Source organism: Pogona vitticeps, chromosome 3, assembly GCF_051106095.1.
Source record: "Pogona vitticeps strain Pit_001003342236 chromosome 3, PviZW2.1, whole genome shotgun sequence".
In the NCBI taxonomy this organism is placed as follows: Eukaryota; Metazoa; Chordata; class Lepidosauria; order Squamata; family Agamidae; genus Pogona; species Pogona vitticeps.
In genome coordinates this window covers 213,818,195-213,827,306 of record NC_135785.1, presented here as the reverse complement: position 1 = coordinate 213,827,306, position 9,112 = coordinate 213,818,195, and positions in this window count along the sequence as shown.

Sequence of the window (9,112 nt, the reverse complement as noted above, 5' to 3'; positions counted from 1 at the left end):
GTCCCTGCTCTTTTCTTTTTGTGAAAAACAAACCTGTACATGGCAAATGGCTGAAATTTGAGAGCACTGTTTATAACTGTTTAGTTGTTCAGGCATGTGGATTCTTAACAAAATGTGATTCTGAGGGACTATAATGTGCTCCTGAACATTCATTGTACTTGATAAAGCTAGAAATAAAAAGCAAACCAATATACTGTAGTAGTTAAATTGTTGGCCTAGTATATGGGAGAACTGGGCTTAAGCTATGCCATAGTTTAAGCAAAGAAACCCACTGGTTGACCACAGCCTCTTAGTCTGACCTTCCTCACACAGTTTTTGTAAGGTTTCTATAAAGATAAAACAGGAAGCAGGAGACCCATGTATGCCACCCAGAAAGCACGGGATAAAGAACAATATGTAAATGTACCCTTATCTTATTTTTAATATCTCATTATCAAAATGTTATTTGAGATACATACTTTTATCTACTGGGAAAATGGTAAAAGTCTTAACAGTCCAGACATCCCTTTCATTTTAATGTGGAGAACCATACTGAATGAAACAAACATTCTAGTTAAATAAAAGGAAGACTGCAAAAGCAGTTACTGAACAACGACTGACCAAAAGCTACACTGCTTTGTAGCATACAGAAAACTTTCCCCCAAGATGGTATTTCCATTTGTCTCCACCATGTCTTTTTTGCAATACTAGTGGGAAGTTCATAAATGTTTGCTATTTTTATCTTCATATGGAAGAAACCTATTGCTTTCTAAGCATGTAGGGGGTGGCTGAACACATGCTTTGCATTTTGTTGTGTTTTCAGATATAAATGAATGTAGCCTGATGCAGTGGCACACATAAATCATGTCAAGGCTGTTCGGATTAGAGTCTTTTCAGCACATGGCAGCTGTCACATTCCAAGTAGACATGTGAATAAAAGGTGTATGATACGTTGTCATTACTCGATCCTCAGTTCAACATGCAGTTTTAATATCCTAAAAAAATAAAGCATATGCACATTTAGGTGACACTATATCCCACTGAACTTAGTAAGGTTTATCTCCAAGTAAACATATATAGGATTGTGCAGGGAATCAGGTAACTAGATGTGAGATCCTTCTCCATGAAAGTGAAGGACGGAGGTGAGGGAATAGTCTAAAGCTAGAATGACACAGTGAAAAATAAAAATCATGAACTGAAACAGTTCTACAACTACATTTTTATGTGTTATATTGCACATATTCACAGGCAAAATATTTTGACATTAGTCAACATATATTTCTTTTGTAGTAGGTTAGGATTAGGATTCATTCATTCCTCAAAATACTTTTGGTACCTATTTTGAATCCATTCACTACAAAATGCTCTTATTTCTACCTTTTAGATGATGATGATGTCCCCTCCTAGTTGTGCATTATGTAATATACTAGTCACAACTTCAAATGCTTTCTATTATAGTTTAAAGTTAAAACAGGAACAGTTCTACTCCCTCTTATCATTTATGTGCATTTGTTTTCATAATTTATTCATTGATGAGTATTTTAAACTGTTACACTGAAAAATTTCAGATCATGGCTTAAGAAGGCGGATAAGATTTTTGGTATGGCCTCTAGGCATAGTTAGTATAATTGCTATGAATCAGGCCAGGTGTAACTAAATGATTTTTCAGGCAAAGAACTAATAGCAAAGCTTTTTACACAGTAATTTCCTTGGTAAGGTTCAACAAAATGAAAACTCATCAGAAACCCTGCTGGGATTCCATCAGCAAGCATTTATTTGCAGTTGCTTCTACACCTGCTTACACAGTAATAATACACCACTGAGTTAAGTCTCTATGCCAATGCAAATTAGCTTTATTTTGAACCAAACACAGGATTTTAGCACACATGATAAGCAGGAAAATGTGCTACCACTAGATGGATAGGCAGTGTGGAAAAAAAAATCCCCATACATACATTGCCGATTGCTGGTTTTCTTTATGCAGATAGGTCTCATAGGATTATCTAGCTGCTACTATTTATAGCATTTAGCTGGAACATATGCTTTATTCCGCTGGTATAACAAGGATTTTTTCTCTCTTGCAGTCTGAGCTTTACCATCTGTGATTTGAATTTGTTTTAAAAGATGATCCATATTTCAATCTAGGAAGAAATTCCTTCCTTTACACCATATGGGAATCTCTTCTCTATAAGATCAATTTCTCTCCATATGCTTTCATTTTATGTATGAAAGAAAGACCTCTATGCAGCTTTAATATTCATTTGGAGTTTCTGTGGGATGAACTTTTACATCAAATATTGAAGTTTAACTAATTCCTCATTTAGATCATATTTAGATTAAAGAATGCAGTTTGAAGAGACATGGCCAGTTATATAACTTCTATTTGTAGGTGCATTCTAAATCTGCTGGAAATCCCACCAGTATAGTAATACACCTTTTAGATAATATATGTCAACAGGCTCCATTTTAAAATTGGACTTTTTAGATTTTCATTTCATTTTCTCCCAATAAATGAGACTTAAGGTGACTAAGAAAAATGATAAAGCAATAAAAATCAATTGCATAAAAGCGACTAAGACAACTTTAATTGTTTAAAAATATATAAAAATTCAAACAAAACAATTACAACCAAAACAAAAAAGGCATCAACCACCTCCATTAAAAGTTTCTTTCATTGGACTCAACCAGCTGAAAAGGTCTGCTTGATCTTAGAAGACTCTTCTATGCTCAAAAATCCTCAGTGGAATGTTTTGCTGGTTTTATATGGTGTTAAGTCAGTTCTGAGGGAGAGCGGAGTTTAATTTGTCTAATAGCTGGCCTTTCGGAGATGGGAGAAAGCAAATGGACAGTTCCATTCTGAACCTAACCTCCCTATTCTTCCTCTGTCCATCTATCTATATATGTGTCTGTTCAGTGCAGACCTAAAGAAACGGCATTCAGTTTCCAGCACCACAGAGCAAATAAAAATACGCCCCATATTCTCCCAAACATTTCCACATGAGGTGGGAAAAGAGGCAATATTTTGCATTTCCTTTTCCTTTTCGAATAGATTTTGAGGGAAGGCTGGGCATCATAAATATATCCCCTCCCCCTCCCAACAATAATCATGGAGATGATGATTTCTGGAAAAGGAAGAGAACATTGCTCTTTCCTCTCCACAATGCCTCTGCTCATGGTGGTGCCTGCAAATTACAAGTCAGAGATGGCTGGTAGACCAGATTTCCTCCCTCACTAAGAGTCCTCAAATACTGAATGTCTGCTTATAGCAATAAATAATAGCCATTGGCTTACACAGAGAAATCCTGAAGGGGTGAGTGTGGGGACATGATTCAAGACAGAGACAGTCCTGCTCCCTATCACCTTCTGACTCTAGCCATTAATAATCACAGTGGCTCCTGTCTGCCAAGCACTATAATTGGTTTTTCCTTCCCTTTATCTTGCTATAGTTGAATGTAATATTGGGATTAGCTTTTAAGTAGACCAGTGGGACCTGCAAGAAAATGTCAAGTAGAGCTCCATCCCTTAATAGCTATGCTCCTGTTCAAGTTCTAACAAACCAGTCATTCCTTTCTCCAGGATACCACAAGCTGTACTGGGCTCAAGAAAGCCAATTCACTTCCCTTATCCCAGTTTTCTCAATTTTATTTCAACCTGGCATTCAACATTCAATAGCTTTATTAATTTAATTACTTAATTATTGAGATGCTCTCCTTGTATTGTCCAATAACCAAGCACTGTGGATGCTCAGTAAATAGTGTGCATCTGTGTGGTTTTTGTCAGTGCGCTTCTGGTATTTGATATTGGTTAAATTTGTTCTACTGATAAAAAATCTTAGCATTTTCTTGAGCACTCTGATACATTCCTCTTGCTTCTTAGTAACCTCAGTGATTCAGTCCACCCACTTGCCTTGATGATGTCTGTGGGAGCATTTCTATTTTCATTTTGCTCTCGTTGTCATTTTAATGGATTTAGCTAGGCAATGGTGGGATTCGGAGATGCGCACATGTGCATACTCATAAAGTAATTTAAAGAAACACACCAATTCAATATTGCTGTGTGAAACAGACAATGACATCAAGGACAAATGGAATGGCATGACATCCAATGGGCCATGCATTTCAGCTTACATAAGTTATATTAGCTCACATTAGGTGGACAGAAAACATAAAGCAAAGGGGAAACGTATGCGCCATGGCCTCAGTTTGGAAACCTTTAATCTACTATGGCACAACATTTTTCTCATATGTAGTTCTTGCCCTAGGCTACAGGCTGATTTGCTTTTGTGTCCTTTGCTAATTAAAGAAAGGTTACTTACCTGTAACGATGGTTCTTCAAGTGGTCATTCTGTGAATTCACACAAAGGGTTAATACCAGCGCCAGCGTTGGGCCTCTCGGAACGTTTTCTAGCTGCAAGAGAAAAGTAACAATGTTTAGGACTACCCCTACTGCGCACGCCCAGCCTAACCGTCCCTCAGTTCCATTTGTCCGCCATAGGCCCTCGAGTCAGAGAGATGCCAGTGACAGACAGACAGAGGGGAGGCCGGGCGGGATTGTGTGAATTCACAGAATGACCACTTGAAGAACCATCGTTACAGGTAAGTAACCTTTCTTTCTTCATCGTGGTCTTCTGTGAATGCACACAAAGGGTGATTAGCACGCTTACTAACCGGATGGTGGGCTGTCACTGAAGAGCCGATGCTAGCACTGCCCTCCCGAATTTGGTCTCCTCTTTTGCCCTCACGTCCAATCTGTAGTGGGTTATGAAGGTAGAGGCATTAGACCACGTAGCGGACCGGCAGATGTCGGGCAGGTCGACGCCACGAAGTAAGGCAGTGGAGGAGGCAACAGCCCGGGTGGAATGGGCTTTAAGTCCCTGTGGAGGATCTCTGTGGTTGAGCTCGTAGGCAAGGGCGATGGTAGACACGAGCCACCGAGAGAGCGTGGACGGCGAGGCCGGGCAACCCTTCTTAGGGCCAAAGTGGCAAAGGAAGAGTCTGTTGGCCAGGCGAAAGTCTTTGGTCCTGGATACGTAAAAAGCTAAGGACCGTCGAACATCGAGCATGTGGAGCATGCGTTCAACATCAGTCGTCGGAGACGGAAACAAAGTCGGCAGAATAAGTGGCTGGTTGACGTGGAAGTCGGAGACCACCTTAGGAAGAAAGGAGACGTCCAGGTAAAGCATAACCTTGTCCTTAAAGAACTGAAGAAAAGGTTGGTCATGGCGGAGAGCTGCCAACTCGCTAGCTCGACGAGCAGAGGTGATAGCCACTAGGAATAGCGTTTTTAAAGAGAGCATTTTGAGGTCACAGGTAGCCATAGGTTCAAATGGGGGTCTGGATAGGGCATGCAGAACCAAATGGAGGGACCACTGAGGGAGTGGAGGACGAACGGGAGGTCGGAGGTTAGAGAGACCCCTCAAAAACATCCTGACGGTAGGATGGGAGAAAAAGCGGGATGAGGGAGAAGCTCTGGGCTGAAAGAAGACAACCGCAGCCAGGTACACCTTGATAGTAGAGATAGACAGGTGGAAATCAAACAGGTAACGGAGATACTGCAGAAGTGTGGAAAGAGACACAGGTGAGGAGGTGAGATCCCTGTGCTGGGTAAATTTCAGAAAGCTGTTCCATTTGTAGGCATACAAGCGAGACGTGGAGGGTTTGATGGCATTGGTCAAGACCTCCTGAATTTCTGGACGATCCTCCACGCCGTCAGATGGAGCGTGTCGAGGTCGGGGTGAAGGACTTTGCCTGCTTCCTGGGTCAGTAGGTCTGGCCACATTGGAAGGGTTACTGAGTCCACAGCCATGCTGACTAGAGTGGGAAACCACACTTGGCGAGGCCAAAAGGGTGCGATGAAGATGGCCGGAGTCATCGAGCGTCGGAGTTTGATCAAGGATCTCTGTATTAACGGGATCGGTGGAAACATGTACAAGAGACCCTGGTTCCATGGAATCATGAATGCGTCGCCGAGCGAGTGGTGACCGAGACCTGCCCGGGAGGCATAGCGGGAGCATTTTGCGTTGTGAGGGGATGCGAACACGTCCAGCACTGGGGTCCCCCACTGGTTGCAAAGGTCCTGGAAGACCAGAGGGTTCAACTCCCATTCGTGAGTCTGATAGTGAAGCCTGCTCAGAGTGTCGGCAAGTGTGTTGTCCTCCGTGGCTACATGGATGGCCACCGGGTAGATATGATGACGGTAACACCATTCCCAAAGGAGGATGGAGAGATATAGGAGTGAATGAGAGCGGGTTCCTCCCTGCTTGTTGACATAGTGCATTGTGGTAGTGTTGTCCGTCACTAGCTGAACTCCGCGGCCGCGGAGGAGAGGGAGGAAGGACTTGAAGGCCTTGATAACCGCCAGCAGTTCCAGGTAATTGATGTGGAACATGGCTTCTTGAGGCGTCCAGAGGGCGTGAATGGTGCGGCGCCCGCAGTGCGCCCCCCAGCCGGACGGACTGGCGTCCGTTGTAACTTGAACGGTGAGACGGAGTGGACGAAAGGGCCGGCCAACCGTGAGATGGGGTGTGTACATCCACCACTGGAGTTGTCTGGTGAGCTCCGGGGTGACACGAAGGCGTTTCCTTTGACTGTCGATCATGGGGTCGAAAAGGGTGAGAAACCAAGATTGGAGCGACCGGAGTTTGAGGCGAGCGTGCGCTAACGCCGGCGTCGTAGAAGACATCAGGCCGAGGAGGTGCTGGGCATGGTGGGCTGTCACCCGAGCACCGGGGAAAAATTTCCTGATGGCTCGTCGAATCTTGTGTATTCTTTCCGGGGGAAGAAAGACTCGACCCTTTACAGCGTCCAAGCAGACCCCTATGTATTGAACTGTCTTGGAGGGAATGAGCCGGGATTTCTGATTGTTGACAGTGAGACCGAGATTGGAAAGAAGATACAGAATGAATCTTGTGTCTTTCAGGGATTGCCTTCTCGAGGTGGAGACTACGAGCCAATCGTCCAGGTAAGGGTAAACGTGAATGCCCCTGAGACGAAGGTAAGCCGCCACCGGAGCCATAACCTTGGTGAAGGTCCGGGGAGCTGTGGACAGACCGAATGGCAGGGCCTGGAATTCGTAGACCGTGTCCTGAAAGATGAACCGAAGGAACCTGCGGTGGTCGGGGTGAATAGTGACGTGAAAGTATGCGTCCTTTAGATCTATAAGGACGAACCAGTTGCTCTTTTTCAGCAAGTGCATGATGGACTCTAAGGTAAGCATCCGAAACCGTCTGGGTCGCAGGTAAGTATTGAGGAGTCTTAGATCGAGGATGGGTCTTATGCCTCCTCCGCTTTTTGAGACGGCGAAGTAGCGGGAGTAAAACCCGCATTGTACGTCGTGAGGTGGTACTGTAGAGATGGCCTCTTTTTCTAAGAGAGATGATATTTCTTCCTCTAGCGAGGAGTCGAAGGGAGAATGAGTAATGAAACCCAGCGGAGGAGATCTTATAAACTCCAGCTGGTAACCGTGCTGAATAATTTTTAGAGCCCAAGTGTCGTTTGTGATGACAGACCAGTTGTGAAGAAACGGTTGAAGGCGGGTGGTAGGTGGTGAGTGGGTGAAAACGGGGGGCCGAAAGTCAAAGATACTGTTTTTGTTTTCTGCCAGGTGGCTTAAAAGGTTGGCGGCGATGGGGCGGACGAGGGCGGTATCCCTGATAGCCCTGGACAGAAGAAGAGGACTGGCCAGAGCGCTGCTGAGGAAGGTGTTTGTAAGGACGGTATTGTTGGGAAGATTGATACTGTCCATAAGATTTACGCCATTGAGGGCGTCGCTGTCTAGATTGAGTCTGAACAGAATAAGACTTAGCAGTTCTCTTAGCCTTATGAAGGTCCTCCAAATGGGAGTCGGTCTTTTCGTTGAACAGCCCGGTAGCGTCGAAGGCGAGGCTTTCAACTTTTGATTTGACGTCCTCCATTATGTCCGCAGAACGGAGCCAAGCATGGCGCCGGATAGAGATGGCAGACATGAGGACTCTGGCAGAGATTTCTGCTGCATGTCTGATGGAAAGACGTTCATACTTGGATACCGTCTGAGCTTCCTCATATGAGTTAAGAAAAGCTTGCCTGGTGTCTTCAGGTATCATTTTCAACCCAGGCAAAAGTTTGAGCCACAATTGTTTGTGATAAGCTCCCAAAACAGTTTGATAATTTATGACTCGAAGTAGCAAGGTGACAAGGGAGTAGATTTTCCTGCCGATGAGTTCCAGCTTTTTACCCTCCTTGTCGACTGGAGTAACATGAGCTTTGGCCGAAGGCCTTGAACAGCTTGTTTCAACAATGAGTGAGTTTGGAATGGGATGCTTGAGCAGAAAATGAGTATCGGCCCCATGAATCTTGTAGAAGTGTTCTGTGCGACGAGGGACATTAGGTGTAGCCGCAGGCTGAGCCCAGAATTCCTTGATGGCCTCCATAACTACAGGCACAAAGGCTATACTGGGGGGAGCGGTACTGTCTCGTTTTATGTCTCCAAAGAACAAGTCCTCTCCTGGAGGGGAAGGGAGATTCAAGTCCAATTTAAGCGTCTTGGCAAGCCTGGACATCATCTGAGAGTAAGAAGAAAAATCCTCAGATGGAGAAGGAGCGTGAGTATCGCCAGTATCGGAAAGCACCAGATCACCCGGAGGTAAATCATGCGGTGGTAAGGGTGGGGGTGGCTCCTGATCGGAGTCAGAAGACCGCTCCGTGGACACCTCATCTGGATCAGAGGAGAAGACGTCCCTCTTCTTCCTTGGAGGGGGCTTCTCGACGTCGACCTGCGTTGTCGGGGGTCGAACGGGGACCACGGTCGGTGCCGAGGTGGGAGGGGCCGGTTGCGGTGGAGGGGCAACCGGTACCGGAAGAGGGTGGTCTTTGGCTCGAATGGCCCGACGTCGGCGTCGAGGTCGGGTCGACTCCGAAGAAGAAGAGACATATATGTACCGGATCTTTTTGCGGTACCGGTCTCGAGAGGCGGATGTCGACGACGAAGGAGGAGACCGCGAACGGCCGCGTCGACGTCGATGGTGCTTACGACGCTTAGGGCGGTCGGAATCCGCCGAACGGGAAGAAGAGGACCGACGTCGGTGCTTGGTACGACGTCGATGAGAATGGTGCTTCTTCTTAGAGCGTTTACGCTTAGAGGATTTCGAGTCCGAGCG